A 17,311-nucleotide genomic window follows, 5' to 3' on the forward strand; every position below is an offset into this window, starting at 1 on the left:
AGAACCATAACTGCTGAAAATTGACCTTGTTCCCATAAGTCACTGCATTTACTGCAGCTGGTCACAAGACCAACTTTCTGGGTCCTTGGGAGAAGCTCGGGTGGCCTTGTGTGCACTGTTTCAAGGAACTGTGTTTTCTTCCAGCAAGTAGTCTCTTTCCACATTTTGTGTTTGAGGCATCACCACCCCAAGTGTCAACCTCCAGCTTCTCTAGAGTGTTGGCAGCTGATCCCACCAGTAAAACCCACCTAGGTTCATTGAAACAATGGGGCTGAGGGCTTTACTGTGGAAAGAGACATAAAGTTCTTAGCCTTCATTACATAATTAGTGAGAAGGAACATTTTAGAGAAGACAAGGTAGCAGCTGGTTAAATGTTTTAGCCATCTGTGGGAAACCAGAGGAGGAGATTGCCTCATGCTCACTAATATCTTAACTGAGCATATTACATTTTGTGGGTTATTCAAAACAAAGTTTAGGTGGGGAATTATTGCCTCAGAAAAGCTGGCAGGACACACCTAGGACAGAAACTGGGTGATTAACCCAACAGGTGCTCTGTCCAGCAGGCAGGGTCCAGACTTGGTATAGCAGAAGCAGAGGGAGAACTGCAGATCCCCAAGGGATTCAAACAGAGAGATGCTACTAATTTATTTGTGGCAAATAAGGTTTCATTAGCAAGAGGGTAGCTAGGACACCCCCATTCCCTCAGAGCAAAGTCCAGCTGTAGAAGCAAGGCCATGTCTCAGATTTGCAGTGAGTAGTAGCCTTGCTCTTGTTCCAGTGCTAGAGGCAGCAAGGCTGCAGGTGTGGGAGGGGGCACCCTCTCCAATTCTCACTCCCCATGCCCTGCACTCAGCTGCCTCCTTTAAGCTCCCTTTGGAGGATGGTGGCAGTGGCTGCCAAGGCTGTTCTGCACTCTTGGGGCTCCCGACGTGCTTGTCCTGGTTCTGCCTGCTGTTCCTCCGAGGGTTACTGTGCCTGGCTTCCCCTCTGCACACAGTGCTGGGCACTCAGCTCCTGGCCATGCCAGACTTCAGAAGATGTCAACACAGAGATGTTCTTATCGAGGATGCAGCCTTGTATGGTTAGACAGAAATGTCAGTGGTGTATTGTGAGAACTGGAGCTATAAATACAGAAAATAAGGGTGACTTTGGTATGTTTTCCCATTAAAATTTTTATTGGACTTTTTAGAGCCAGAAATATCAGAAAGCTGCTTTAATGACAATGGTATTCTTCAAGACTCTCTGCAAAAACTGAGCCCTAAAACTTCTGCACTACTAGCTCATGCTTCTCCAGCCTTGAGGCAAAATCATTCTGAGTCAGGTTGTGAGAAGTAAAAAACCTTTTGAGCTTCCCATTTCTGACTCTGAAACACAGGGAAGATCCCCATCCATAGAAACATTTAGAGGCTTTTCCAAAGCTGATGGAAGAGGAATCATAGGATTAGTAGTACCTGACATCTGAATGCAGAGCATAAGGAGTCCAGCTGCCTCCCACAACCCATCCTGTCACGCAGAAGGGGAGCAATACTATAGTACCTGGTGCCAGGAGCAGTACAGAAGGGTCCATGATGCTCATCCACAATGACATCTTTGTATGTCAGGATAAATTCTCCCTACATGGAAGTATTTCCTAGAGTAGGAAAATGAGTAGTAAGCCCCTCCCCAGCTGTTGGGATGGACTTACTTGGAAAAAAGCAGTGTTATAACAGGAGTTTCATCTTTTGGCAGCTGTTCCATAAATAAGAGCTTCCTCTTCCTGGAAGCAAAGACAAGGGGTTTTGTGAAAATATATTGTACCTTTAACATTATCAAGTATTATTCAAGTATTTTCCAAAACTGCAGAAGAAAACAGCTGCTGGGTCCTGGTTTTGACCAGAGGAAGTCATAGTCAGGACTTGGAATTATACAAGCACAGAGATACAAATAGCTTGTTTTTATTTATTTTGTTTTCTGAAATCTATAAAAATAAACATCTTCAAGACTATGAGGCTTTGCCAAAAGTTAAAAATATAACTGAAGAAGAAAGCAGCAGCCACAGACTGTTTCTAACCCAAATTTAACATTAAAAAAACCCAGCCTAGCCACAGCGGAGGAATCAGTGCTTTCCACTGTACAAACTCACTTAGCTCTCACCTCACCTCACCAAGAAAATGTTTGAATGCAAAAAGAAATTAAGAACATAATTCATTATCATACTCTAAATGTCACATAGACCTTTTGTTGTCTATCAGGTGCTTTTTGTCATGCATGCTCCACTGCCTTGACGTGAAAACCACACTTTCTGTCTCAAATAACCTATTAAAGCATTTGTGAGGCATCACCCTGATTTTTCTGCTGAAGGGCATGCTGTGTCCCAGGAACATGCAAGGCACAAGCAAAGAGAATTATTAAATGATTTTCAGTCTGTGGTCTACAGTCTGCAGGGACTTCATGAACTATTTCTAAAGAATCCAGGGAAAACAATCAAGGCAAGCAAGATGCTTGTCACTATGCTTTGATTTCATGGTCAGCCCACTAGAAAAAAATTTTGAAATGTTTAGGGAAAAGATAGAAGAATTCATCCAAGGTTGGAGGCAGGTTAGAAAAGTCCATGAAGACATGTAAAGAGCAGGAACTTGTTTCATACATACTACTTTCTGGGCTGTAAGTGTTTCAACTAGCTGAAACATGAACCTATGGTAATTTTATATAGCTTCTCAGCAGCATTTTGCAGTCCATGCAGAATTCTTGCTGCTGCACCAATTTTCTCAGCAGCATCCATGCCAGATAGCTTAAAGCTAGTGCAGTGGTTTCATCACCTTTCAGTGATACTTTATTTCAGCTGTTGTCATTTCAGTGAGCCAAGAGGCTTTGCTTTTACCTTAAAAGCAGGAACATTGTTGAACTTTTTGGTTTTTGCATTACAGATCTGCTATGCTGATTTACACAGCCAGCCCCAGATCTTCTTGACTCATTAAGCATCACCAGATCTACTTCATGTTGTCCTAATCTGGGTACAGCTATCTTGCAACAGAGAGACTAAAATAACCTCAGCTGCCTTAGTATTTGCCATGTTGTCTGTTATACCACAGCTCTGTTTGGTGCAGAAACAGGCAACAGAGCCTGGTGCAAAGGCTACAAAGTTAATGCCCAGCAAAATAGCTCTGCATTGAGAAACAGCCCATCACCTCAGCACAGTAGCCTGGTCAGCTAATTTTCCTCCAGAGAAAAGGAGTCACCAGTGAAACTGCTGTGCTGTTCTCTAGGTTCAGACTGCTGTCTCAGCACAGCACTGCTCAGGTATTGCAGCTCTAACTGGAGCCAGCCCAGTACATCTGAGCTATGAACTACAGACATGACAGCCATGTGCCAGTCCAGGAATCACTGAAGGGATGCAGAGTATTTTGCACAGACCACATCACCTCTATACAACAAGCTTCCACAAAGAAGTAAACAAGAAAATAACAAAATATTTTTCCATCTCTTGTGCTGTGGAAATGTAAATCCAAGTTCATGGTCTTTAAGATGCTATGCAATCAGGATAGCTGATCTCTAAAAGCTCCTGCTTATTGATGCAGTGCTGTAGGATCAGAGCTTGCCATCAGTAGGCACGTACTGCCTGCTCACCTTCCCTTTTGTAAAACAAAATGTTTCGCTCCCTAAAGCATCTTCCCCATCAGCTTTTCTCACTTCCTCCTCTATTTCTGTGCCATTCTGGAAAGCTGGTCACTGTTCCTCCAGCACTGGTGTCATATTGTTGCTCACAATCAGCCTGCATTCTACAATTTTGGGGTGTAACAGAGCGAAGGAAGACTTCTAGCTGCACTGTATCTTACAGAGGTCTTTCTAAGACATAAGACCCTTCAGAACCTGGTTATCCCAGGGCTTCCATATCCTGGATGGCTGAGTATTGAATCAGAGGCAATCTTTGCTGCAAGTCACAAACTCAGACACTGTACTAATACTGAAACGCATCAGCCCTGCTACCACTGTTCTTCCACCAGGCCCTAATCACCCCAGATGGCAATGCTTTCATTAACTTCTCTGTTCTCTGAGTACAGCCAATCTCTGTGGAGTTTATAGCTAAGGAAAAATTAATTATTATTTCATTTTAAAAAAATCAGAAAAAGTAATTATTAAGTAAACCCCAAGTTTACAAAACAGCCACACAGCCAGCGATGTCAAGAGTGAGGAGGAAGGAGAAGGGATTAGACACATCAGCCCTAGACAGACTGCCACGTCCCTACCTTGTTCTTGTTCATGTATTTAGACTCCAAGGTAATCTCTCTGATTTAGAAAGGTTTTTAGTCAGACCTCTGAAGGCTGGAAGCACCACTGTGGGCTTGCCCTGCATCCTTCCCTAGGGTTCACTGTCGGAAGATAGCCGAAACACAACAAGAGTGTTGTGAAACCTTGGGGCTGGCCCTTATGTTCTAAGCTCTTTCAGAAGCTGAGGAAGGAATTTCTCTTACTTCTGCTGCCCCTGAAGTTAGAAAAAGACAAGTGAAAAATGTCCTGTGAAAAATCAGTGAAACCAGTAGAAAACTGGTAGTGTGGGTAGAAGACCGTGTGGACACAAGCATGGCACGGGCAACAGCAGCAGGGATTAGCCAAAGGGAAGGGGAGGACAGGGCAGGGAGGGAAAATGTGGCAGAGGGAAAAAGGGAGAGAAATTATTATCTGGAGCTCAAGTTCTGCCCTAGATGTGACCATCTCTGTGGACATGGTTATGACAGATTCACAGAACAGTAAAAATCTAGAGGAGCCACTTTGCTGGGTGGGGGGACAGCCCCTGCAGCCCCCAGCCCTCTGATGGGGGTTGGATTGAGCCCCCTTCACACATCATCTTCCTATGCTTGGTTACACAGGCAGCATGGTACAGGTCTCCAAGGACGGGATTCATCTCTCCTGGCTTTAGGTACCTACAGCATGACTGCCAAGGAGGATCTAGTCAACAAAACCGCTGGAGCTGAAAGACGTAGTCATCTAACCAAACAAAGGCATCTGCTTCAGCATGAGATGAGTTGTGCTCTAGTCTCAGCAACACTGATTAACTCTTCACGAACAAGGGAAAAACCCTAAGGTGTCTAGCTCAGACACGGGCATTTGCATGTGATTAGAGGTCAGTGCCATACTCAGAATCCAAAAATAAAGTAGACTGGAATGCAGTGAGGACCAATCCTGACAAAACAATGACAGTGATAGTCACTGTCACCAACACATAGCTGAGGAATGTGGATAAAAATAAAACCTGTGGGAACAAAACAAAATCTGAAAGCACTACAATAACTGTTGGTTAAATAGCACAATATTTACTGGCATTGCCATAACATCCAAAAACCTTTAGCAGGGTTCAAAGCTTTGCTGTGCTAAGCACTGCCCAACCATATAACAAAAAGACACTCCTGATCCCTGGAGATCATGTGCAGGAGCAGTAAGATCCATGTGTGGTCACTGCCCATTTTCTGTGACTCCTTTTTTCCCCAACTATTTCCAAAAGTTTCTCAGCACTGCCCATTTCTCTCAAGGGATTGTGCTGGACTACAGTAACATGATATGGGCAAGCATTTGTGTTAAAACAGGGTTGCCTCAGAAAAAGGCATTTATTGTTGCTTGCAGACTTTCTGGCATTGCAAGGCCAGGTTCGTACCATGACATTTCAGATTTCCTTTCAGGGGATCTCACGTTGTTTCAACATGTCTCAAGAACTTCAGCCTAGACTTTAAAACAGATCGAAGTTACAAAGAAAAATATTAGAATTATTCCCCAAGTATGTGAGGAAACTTTTTTATATATACAAGAACCAGAACATTTGGAGGAAAATAGAAAAGAAACATATTTACAGACCTCCTTTATAGCTCAGTAAACAGAGAAAGGAATTTATACATTACGACAGGCTCAAAGCAACTTGTTGAAGAAAGCAGAAAAATATTTTAAATTTTTTTTTACTTTTTCTGTACAGCAGGCTTGAGTTCAGGTGTGTGTCAAGTACCCAGCTCCACATATCTTCAAGAACTATTATGTTTAGTCTTTAAAATAAAGTCTTTTAAAATATTTTTAATCCACATAGAAGACTTTTAATACACAAGGGTTTCTTTGCACTTGCAAATGAAATCTTCAAAGAAAGCCCAGGAGGCTTATTAAAGTTGGAGCTGGAAAAAAAAAAGAAGAAACCTAAGCACGGACACAAGATCAGTATTGGCTGCTAGGGATGTGACGCTGTGAGACGGCCCGAGAGAATAAAATGTCTGCAAAGAGCAGAAAAGAACAAAGTAGAAATAACTGGATTTAATGGAGCTTGCTTGACATGGAGCTTCTCAAATACCTGTAAAAATTCATAGAGATTTACTAAATCCCTTAAGTAAGTCAGTCGTGTAAGTATCCAGAGAGTATATTATTTTTATTTAGCTAGAAGTATCTGGAATACATATATTCTTAAACAGTTTGCTTTCTGTAAAATGGAGGATGCACCTCTGAGAATTGTGCAATCAAAGCAAAACATGGAAATTAAGTCAGAAATAGGAAAATGTGTCAATGGTTGCATCAGAGAGGAACAAACTGAAACAAACTTTCAGTGCAGCATTTTATCTTTCTGTAAGCTATATTATAGCCAAAGGAAAACAGCAAAGAAAGGAATCAGGTCAATTCAAGACATGATTTATTTTGAACCTTCTCTGTAGCATGTTTAACATTAGCACGTTTCACTGTGCTGCTAAGAATAGTCCTATAGAAACCCAGAGAAATTTAAAGCATGTGTGCATGTTTGCACTGGGCGAAAGGCACCTCACACAAACCAAGTCTTCATTATTGCAACATAAAGTGACATTTAGACTCCTTCTTTGCCTCCAGGGACAGAGTCTTACTGAGTAATGAATAGGTATTTAAATCATTAGCACTGAGGAGAAAAATTTGCACAAAAGATGGACTTCATGGAAGAAAAGGCAGTTCAGACGGTTTGTTATGGCTCTCAGTAAGCAGATGGCCGTGAAAGTTGGCTCAATACAAATACTGATACTGTTTCGCTGGCTTTGACATATTTAAACTGCATGCTGGAAGGTGTTTGAGCATTCACATCTGAGTGCCATGCCCAAATGAAACTGCTCTTATTTGCAGCACAACCAGCATTTGTACATAGAAATGCAACAAGAAATGCAGGGCTCGTCTTCCCTGCAGAGTTAAATTAACTTTGTAATGTTGTAAATTGAATGTTGCTTTTATATTAAGTCCTGCTGACACACAATAACCTCACTCAAGCACGACGTAGGACAGACACAAGATAGAAATAGATTAGTGTTGCCAGCCCTCACGCACCTTCCCCTAAATTCCATGCATGAAAAAAGGATGAAATTCTGCCAGAATTCACAGTGAAATGGTTTACAGAACAATCTCTTGTATCTTTTCTGGTAATTGCAACCCAAAATGATCCTGAGGCAGTTCTCTGCCTCAGCAATCTGTCAGAAGCTCCCTTTCTCTTTTATCTTACAGCAGAAGCAGCAGAAGAAAAAACTTTGGTTTTTTCCCCCCCAAAACTGTGTGTTTGTGCAATTAATAGGGGTTTGCACACTGACAGATCAGTATGATGCAAAAGTTTAATCTTGATCATGTGTGGGCATATGACAGCATTTCTGTCAAATCAGACAGGGCACAGGATGGAGTTTTCACTGTCTTTTCCTATTAACATGAAGTTTATGTCAGCCAGGGGAGAGTGGATGACACCCGATCTCTCACAAAGCCGAGCGGTATGAATTTAACCCCTTTTATTGCTCTGAACAGATCAAAGAGGGCAGAAGGAGTCTATGGCAGGTCAACACTCTGCAGCCTGGGGCTGTGCCATTCTGGATGCCATGAGGACAGCCCAAAAAGGAGGACTGAACGAGCCAGCCAAGGCCTCACAGCAGCACACAATCCCAGATGTCAGCTTACGCCGGCAATTTTAAAATGGATTTGCACTTGGCATCCTTCTTTGAGTCATGTCGCACCAGCCTGTGGTGCTACTCTTCATTGCTTTACCTCACACGAGATTACCTCAGAGCGAAATAATTCAAAACATAGTTCTGAAATAGCTCTGCTTGTACACCGCAAATGTTCCACCCTAAGGCACACAGGAAGCACTTGCCTCCCTGGATCAAGAAGGGAAGCTCAGAGCCATCTCCTGCCCTTCCCTGACAGACTGCTACCATCTCGTGGCCATTCTTGTTCTCTCTGTTGGCAACAGCCAATTCTGTTTCCCCCTGTTCTCTTAGCTGTTCTACTAGAAATGAATGATTCTTAGGGAAAGAAGTAGCAAACCCAAAGCACTTTATGTGTACTGTGACACTGTAAAATGGATAAAATTAAAGAAAAACGTGCCAAAACCATTTTTCATAAAGTTTACACAAGGATCTGAAAATAGCACCTATCACTTCATTTTGCAAAAGCAAATAAAACTCTTATAAGGAAATATAACACAGATCCTTTAAAAACAAATAAATAGCTCATGAAGAACAATATCTTTAGTATCAAACAAAGCTTTAGTGCATTCACCCTAAACTCCTGCCACCCTTGATTTACTCAGAAACAAATTAAGACTTAGAGAGAGAAGCAGTTTGCAACATAAAGCTTAAAGAAAACATTTTAAATCAAGCTGCTACCAACATAAGCATTTCTTCCCAAGAAATAATACAAAAATTCTCACCAGAGGTATCCAAAGTTTCCTGGAGATCCCAGGCTAAAGTTTAGGCTGTGAAGTTTCCCCTGTCAGCAGCAAACTTTAGAGCTCATGTAAGGAATAATGCTGCCCAGTGGACAGGACAGATTTATGATATAGTTTTCATTGGCAGTTCTTCCACTCCAAACTCTGGGAAAAGTCATTCCTGTTTCCTATCTCTGTCATCTCTGCCTCTCTTTTTCACCTCTCTAGAAGAAGGGTAGACTCTTAGCAAAACACTGCACCTTACACATGATTCCAATTGAGATGATGATTTTTTAGTATCATGATGATAGAAATAAAATTGGATAATTGCAATATGAGCATATGACTGAGTTTATTTGGTTTGTGGTTAGATTACAGAAATTAATGTTTTTACAAGGGAAGTAAACCTGATCATTTGACCGGCATTTTGGGAAAAGAAAAAAGTAATTCTGGAAATCACAGGATATTGATCATTTAATATTAATTTTTATCCTGCAAAACATTTTAAGGCTTTTTCAGGATTTTTCCCCACTATTTGCTCATATTACAATGGTTTTCTTGCAGCACACAGTAGTACTATAAATACAGTTATATTAAACACACAATTTTAGTTCATTTTAAGTAGGGGAGCATTATGGTTTGAATATTTTTTCTCAGAGACATAATTTATCTCGAACATTTTAGTAGCATGGCACAGATGTTCCACACCTGCTTGCCTCTCAGGGCCACCTTCACTATGGAGAGAAACACATCCATTGCTTTCCAGTGCTGAAGGTGCAGAGTCTGACCCTAGAGGGGGTTGTATAACCACATGTGGAGTGTGATAATGACAGGGAGGAAACAACTTTTCCACCTGTATGAAGAACCAATGGTCAGTCCCTCGTGTCATCTACAGACTGATGCAACCATAACAAACATTGCTGGCACAGAGGCCATGGCATTCGTCTTGTGGCAGTGAACAGCAGAACCCCCATGACTGTTCAGCCCTGGAGAGACTATTTGTGGAGCTCGTAGGTGTTCTGTTACACCCATGGTCCAGAGCACACAGGAACACGTTGAGCACTCTAAAGGGCAGGTCTGAGTTACCCCTCTACTGCTCAGTAGAGAACACGCTTACCACCTACAGTCCCTTCTGTAGCCACATATCCCCTTCGTGACTTGCTTTGGCCAAGGTCCAGTGGGCTGGACTGTCATGCCTGCCTGCAGTTCAGAGAAATCCTGGCCATGTATATTCACACATAACCAACTTGGACTCCCGTGTTAGCCAAGGAACTCACCATTGGTGACTCTATAACCAGTGGAGGAAAAGCAGCTCTTCCAGAGAGCAAACCCAAGCAGATACAAAATTCGGTGTTTTGGATGGTTCTTCATGAGTATATATCTTCATGGACAACAGAGGAAGCTGGAAGAGTCCAGCCAGTTTGCTTAGATCGCTGTGACCTCCAACACCACAGGTATTCCTTAACTCCCACACAAATTGACCTTTCTGTTGGGCCTTCATGGTATAACCCACCAGATTTTCCTGCTCATGCCTCCTCAAACAGCTGAAAAGCATCCTGTCTCAGTTATACAGGGGCATGAGCACTATCCAGGCATGGGATAATGATGGAGTACATGATTATGGACATTAGGCTTAATTCTTCTGCAGGCCATAAAATAAACCAAAAGAGGTAGCTCTTCTCTCTGAGAATAAACAAAATCAAGCTATCTTACTATCAACTTTCAATTTTATTTTAGTATTTAAATGTAATTGGTTTAGGCTGAAGACCCCCCCCAGCTAATTTGTGGCACAAGACAGTCGGCACTGTTCTTACATATTAAGACCCTTTCAATTATTCCCTTACATTTTCCCGGTAGAACCTCAGGGTGGAAGAAAAGACAAGGGAAAATACATTAATTATCACATTACTGTGAAGCTCTGAACAAAATCGGAGGTTCGTCTACTCATACTTAATGGTTCTTGACCTAGCTGAGTATTTATCTCAGTCTCACCTTGCAGCTCACCCTTAACCACCAGTTACTGAGCCATCCATCCCTTAGAGTTAGGTATCCACTACAGTTTAAAAATGGGTTCATCAGTTTTGTGTTTACTTCCTTTACTTCTCATATATGATGTCATCTACACTTGAAACCAGATCCTTCAGATGAAGATCTTTTGTTTATTACGGGTTTTTGTCTGTTGTGAAGAGAATTAAATCTAGAAATCAGGCCTAAAGCAATGAGAATTTTTTTTCTAGTAAAAAATAAGTGCTACTGCTGCTGCTATCTGATTCAGACCCAAAGCAAATACAAATTTGCATGAAAACAAACTTCTATCTTTTGGCCTGATATAAACAGATAGTAGGAAGGATGGGGAATGCTTTGAAAGCGGATCCTTTCATATCGATGATCCTATGACAAGTAATTAACTCTGAGCAATGTTGCAGTCAGTGCACAGTACCAGCAGTCCCAATCATCCAATTAATAGATTTTTTCCAAAGCCTTTTCTCTGCCTATCATTCAAGTGGCTTTTCCCAGCTTTGAAGAATTCCTGGCTGACAAGCAAGTAACCCCCCACCAACTTCAGATGTCTCTTTGTTACCCCTAAAACATGGTTTGTCCAGCTGTAGGCCTGCATTCCTACACAGAACACCTCCTTGCTGCTGTCTGTATAAGCCTGTGTTTGTACCACACAAAGGCAAACAAAATAAACTAAGTTAGCCACACATGTCAATTAGAGAAATTGCTATCACAGCTAAACTAAGTGAAACAAAGCTGCAGGCAGATAAAGTTCAGACTTTAGTCCTGAGGTCTTACAGATTCAGTACAAATCTCATGTCCTGTTGTTAGCAATGTCAACACTGTATTTCAGGGATATAGGGTTAAACATAAATGTCAGCTAATAAATAACTGCTTTTATGCAGTCTGTACAGAAGTCCTAGTGCAAGCCTATTCTGAGATAGTGACAACTAAGGCAGTTTGTGTGTTTTATATATACAACAAATTGCAATTCAGAAATAATAAAAAAATTTGAAATGCATAGAGGTGGGACTGAGACATCTGTGCTCTTATTCTGCTACCTTTTCCAGAGTGGATGCCCCCTACCCCTGAATCATTGTACACTACAACAGGTTTGGAGACAATGCTGCCATAGCAAACTCCTGAAAAAGGAGTTTTTATTTAGAACTGATTTATCTAGGAGATGGTGGGAACAGCCTAAGAAATCTTGCTGTCAGATGTAGATACATGAAGTACTTGCTGTGATCTCCTTTACAAATATCATTCAAAGCCTGATGAATCAATATGATTTTCTATGTTATTTTAAAGAGCACTTGGAAATAAATTATTTTCCTGTGGGCGGGGAAGGAAATTAATTACACAGTTACATATCTGCCTCATCATCTTTAAGTTCTGTTTGTACTGTTACTTATCTCAGAAGCCCAGATCAGCTCAAGCCATTGTTCTCAGTGAAAAACAATATGAACCAGCTTAAAATTAGTTTGTTGAGAACATACGAACAAAGAAAGATAAGAGCCAAAAAAGTAAGTGAAAAATGAGAGATGTGTAACTGCAATATCAACACTGAAGTCAGTGTTGGAAGAATATTTTGTTTAATAAACAGAACCTGCTCAGACTGGATCAGTTCTTGAATACAGGCTTCTCTGTCTGGCAAGGATTCATTGGACAGAGCTGAAGGAAGTTAGTTGCCTTATTCTATTGTTGCTGGTTGAGTATCAGAGTTATTCATTCTTTCCTGTGTTTGCTAAGTTGATCCAGTTGCCTTGGATGAACTTGGAACTTCTGGCAGTTGTTGATTTTGGTCCTGGGATACTTTTACATGGATAAGAAAGGATTATAATAGTTTTGCAATCCTAGGATAACTACTTGTGGCCACAAAATGTTCAGAAGAACAAAACTGAAAGGGATCTGGTACCTTTCTTGAGGCCAACACAGTTAGTCAAGGTTTTCAATAGACAGAAAAACACTGGCACTCTTTGAGGTAAGTTTATTCAGAAATTAGCTACTTCTGCAGTATGGGCATATTACCTCTCACAAGTAGGTTGCTACACTTGCTACCCAGGAAAACTGGTAACTGCTGTGCAGGAAGGAACCTCTGTCCTTTGCAACTGGACGCACTAATTTATTGCAAGGGATAAGATGTGGAGGAACACTCTGAATCCCAGCTCCCTGCCTTTTTGTAAACAAGGACAGGGATTTCTCTTACAGTCTTTTAGTTGCTGTTCTTTAAAAATTCAATTTTCCATATTTTTTATTACTGACTTGAACTTCATGCACAGGCAACTGGAAGTGATTCTTATTTCAGCCTGTACAGCTCTTCAGCAAAGGGGGTGTTGTAGTATTCTGGTTCTCAGGCTTCATTAATGAAACTTTCCAACCAAGGAGAAGAAAACTGATGCCTTTAAGTGTGGCCAGTTGACCCTCCTGCTCCTGAGGAATGACAGGCATGAAGTTAGCAATTCCTGAGATAGCAAGCGTCAAGCTGCAGTAGAACATGAGTCCTTGCTTAGCACTAAATGTGTTCTCTAGGTGGTAATCATGTACAAAAACTCAAGACATTTCTTAAGCACCTCCTTTTAAAGCATAGTGTGGAGAATGCTTTTAGAAGCTCTAGTTATTACCAGAAGTTCTAATCAAGATACCAGTTGCATTACTGACATGTTTGGTGAGATTAGGCATCTTTTCCCAGCAGTTGCTTAGACTTTGATTTATAACAGTGTGAATCAGATTTGCACCTGATTCACTGTAGGGTGCTTTTTCATGGCAGTGCACATTATTTGACACTACCCCATACTACAGTGCTAACCAGCACCACACTGCCTGCTCTCTGCCTGCTAATGCTGTGTTTGAGTACTGGCTGACCCCACACCGACCTCCACACAAGCAGACACACAATGGTACTACTTCCAAGCAAGCCATAAGCAGGCAGGGATGCTGTAGTGCTTCATTACTGTCAACTTTGCCAAGTAAACAGCCTGTACAAACGTGGCTTGTGGCCACTATTGTACTCAGAAACCAGTGCTAAGGAACAGCATGAGAAATGGCTGGTAGAGGACTGGAAATTAATCAAGTACTACCAAAACAGTGTGGGGCAAGACAGACATCATTATTTCTCACTCACTTGGGTGTTCCAGTTCCTTGACCAAGACACCTGCTACTTTGTCCACTACTATTATTACACCTGCAAGAACCTGCAGGAGTACATGATGACCACCTCTAAAGGTCCAGTGCTGTCCAAATTCTGCAAGATTCACATCTCATGCTGTTCACTGTGAAACACGATGTATATTTTAACTATCACCATCACTACCCCCCTCCAAAAGTGGCAAGGGCACTGAGCAGAAGGCTGCAATACTGATAGTGAGGGTGCATCCAGGAGAAACTAACAATTCCTGGATAATGAAGGGCTTTATAGATTTTATTCTTGGTGACTCAGGCAAAGCTCAGCTCCTGAGAGACAATATTGTCTTGAAAGTGGTACCAATGTTGAATCCAGATGGTGTGATTGTGGGAAATCACCACTGCTGTTTAACAGGCCAGGAGCTGTACTTCAGATACAGATCTATCATGATGAAATGTTCCCCTTCTATCTGGTATACCCAAAACATGGTGAAAAGGTAATCTCATTTTCTTTCCCTTTAGAATACCCTATTCTCCTTTCCACTATATCTTTGTTAGTTTGATGACTCTATGTCCCTTATTATTTTGGTATTGCTTACATCTTTGCACTGCACCCAAGTCTTTCTGACTGCTTTGTTTAGGTTAAGTTTCTTTTCAGAGTGGTTTATTTTGTTCTTCAGTATTGTGCAGGTTTTCTTTAATATATTTTTTCCTTTCTGGTAATATCTTCAAAATAGAAGAATTTTCTTTAAAACATTTTCAGCACATTTCTCCCCATGTCCTCTGCAAAAATCTACTTATCAAACTCCCTATTTCTTTCATTTTCTTCTTTTCTGGCATACAACCACTTTCCAGAATGAAGTTAGGTTCAGAATAGATCCCAGATGTCCTTTAAACAGCAAAGATTGCCAAGTTTTGCTTGGCAATCTTTGTATGTTTGTATGTTTTGCTACAAATGGCTTTGATTTCTTATGCAGACTTCCACTCACAAAGGCACTGATACACTGGATATAAAATTAAATCTTCTGGTATTAAACTAAACCTTCAACTGGTAAACCAAATCCCCCCAGTTTTACTTCTATAACAAATTAACAACAACAACAAAAAAGACTCTTGTGCAGAAAGTCAGTGTCAGAATTAGTATATTTAATGTTTTTCATCTTGTTACAGCCTGTTTTAAATAATGTTTGTGTTCTTTCAAATGAATGTTTTAGCCTGTAGATCCCTAACTTACAGGAGACTGATGCTTCAGGCTGCAGACAAAACACCCATTTCAACATGAAGGACTTGGAGTCCATAGGACAGTATTTTCCCAATGTATTCTTGGACTACAGTGTAAACAACAAGCAGGTAAAGGAAGTTTCCCCTAGGCCTTTTCTCCTGCCTCATTAGTCCAGCTCTGAAAAACATAACAGTCTATAGGTTTATAGCAATAATAAAGTTGATAATGCCTTTCTTTAAGCAATACACTAAATTTGTGGTGTTTCTTATTATTATCTATGCCTGAAGGAACATAAGAAGGTAGTGAAACAGCAAGCCAGGGTGAATTCCAAGGTCCTGAATTCTGATGTGTTAAACTGGAATTCCAGGTCACTTAGAACTATTCAGATATGCCACAATTTATTTTTTGTTCTCTGTATCTCATAAAGAATGCCACAGTAAATGTTAGAAATGTTACTAAAATTAGACTTTTAAGAGTCACACTACTTAATTTAACAATTTTTAAAAGATTGCACACAAATTTTTTAGTCAAACCTTAACAGGCAGTTCATTGGAAGAAGCAAAGCTCTGTATCTACTCCAAGTGGCCTTCCTGAGGAGAGAAAAACTGTGTTGATACAGAGTTTGGTCTATTGCATCATTTAAATCAATATGCTTTTTTTTTGCAGCCTTATATTTTGCAGATCAATCTAGACACAATATAAGGTGTATTATTTGGTTTTGTGTAAACCTTATTTCATTAACCATGGAAGGCACTATTCTGATTCCTTTTAGCCAAAGTGGTTAAGTTCAGGATCTGCATGCTGACCAAACAATACACCTATTAAACAAGATCAGCTCCTCCTGTACAGACTGTGGATGACTTGGAAATCAGATGTGCAGGTGATTTAAGAGAGGTGGGCATTGTGTGTTATGAAGAGCTGTGCCCCTAATGTGGTCATTTATTAGGGAATAAATCTTTTGTACATTTTTGGGAGGGGAAACATTAATGGGTTGGATCTATCTCATTAAATTTAAGCTGTCCAGAGCACAGAAATCAAGATCTGAGCTTCACAACTGGTACTGAAATGCAAAGAAGCAAAAAGACACATGTATAAATTTAGATTAGATATAAGGAAAAAATTCTTCACTATGAGGGTGAAGACTCACCAGAACAGGCTGGCCAGAGGAGCTGTTGATGCTTTGTCCCTGGAAATGTTCAAGGCAGGTTGGATGGGACTTCGAGCAACCTGGCCTAGTGGAAGATGTCCCTGCCCATGGCAGGGGGGTTGGAACCAGATGATCTTTAATATCTCTTCCAACCCTGACCACTCTATGATTCTGTGACGGTTCTATGACCTTGATGCATCATCAGAGGATTAGGTCAAATGAGAAGTGCAGACCAGTAGTATTCATTTTCCCTGTAGCTTAACCCCGATCATCTGAAGGCAGTTTTTGTTCCAAAGAAGGTGGCTTTCCACCTGTCAGCTTCTGCAGTACAGCTGAGCAAGCAGTCATAGGGTCGGGATGGGGAGGGCACAGTATCATGCCCATGTACTTTGGTGTCAGTCATACTTTGCAACACACAGTTCAGACTGTTCAGGAGTTGTGTTCTCCTCTCACACACGCTGAAAAGTCATCACACTGGCACTAAGGGCCCATTGTCTATATCTAAGCTCATAGACAAATGCAGCCTCAGATTTAAAAGAGTGATTTCACAGGAGGACAGTGGGACATTTTATTTTCCTGTAACCTTTATTTATTTGTTTTGCTGAGGGAAAAAAAAAGGTTGAAGCATGTTTTTCTCCTTGTTTACTTGGTGTTTGTTTTTTTGCCTGTGATTGACATACTGTTACTCAAGAGGTTTCCCATAAATACGGAAAGCAAGCTCTTGTGAGTGAATGACTTTTGGAGAGCTTGGGGATGAAATTTAGACAACAATAATAGTTCCTGTAAAATGTTGCTTCCTGTTTGTGACATAAATACAGTAAATAAACAACAGAAAAAGGGAAAACTTCGTAAAGGAGGAGATGTTCAGGACTGAACACCATTTTGGCCACCAAAGAGCCAGATCCTGTAAGGCTGTGCTTGCCAAGACCTATAAACACCAGTATACATGGCAAAACTATTAGTCAGGTCGAGCTTCACTAGGTCCTGTTCCGTAATTTTTGTGCTAAAATATAGGCAAAGACATCTTTCATGCAATGAAATTGTAGGGATTGCACTCATACATCTTTCATGTACTGAATTAAAGTTCTTTTTCTGGGTGTGTACTAGAAGCAAAACATGTCACGGTGATTCTGTTACTATGTAAAGCAAGTAACAACACTTTATCAAATGGATC

Source organism: Coloeus monedula (assembly GCF_965178545.1).
Source record: "Coloeus monedula genome assembly, chromosome: 4".
In the NCBI taxonomy this organism is placed as follows: Eukaryota; Metazoa; Chordata; class Aves; order Passeriformes; family Corvidae; genus Coloeus; species Coloeus monedula.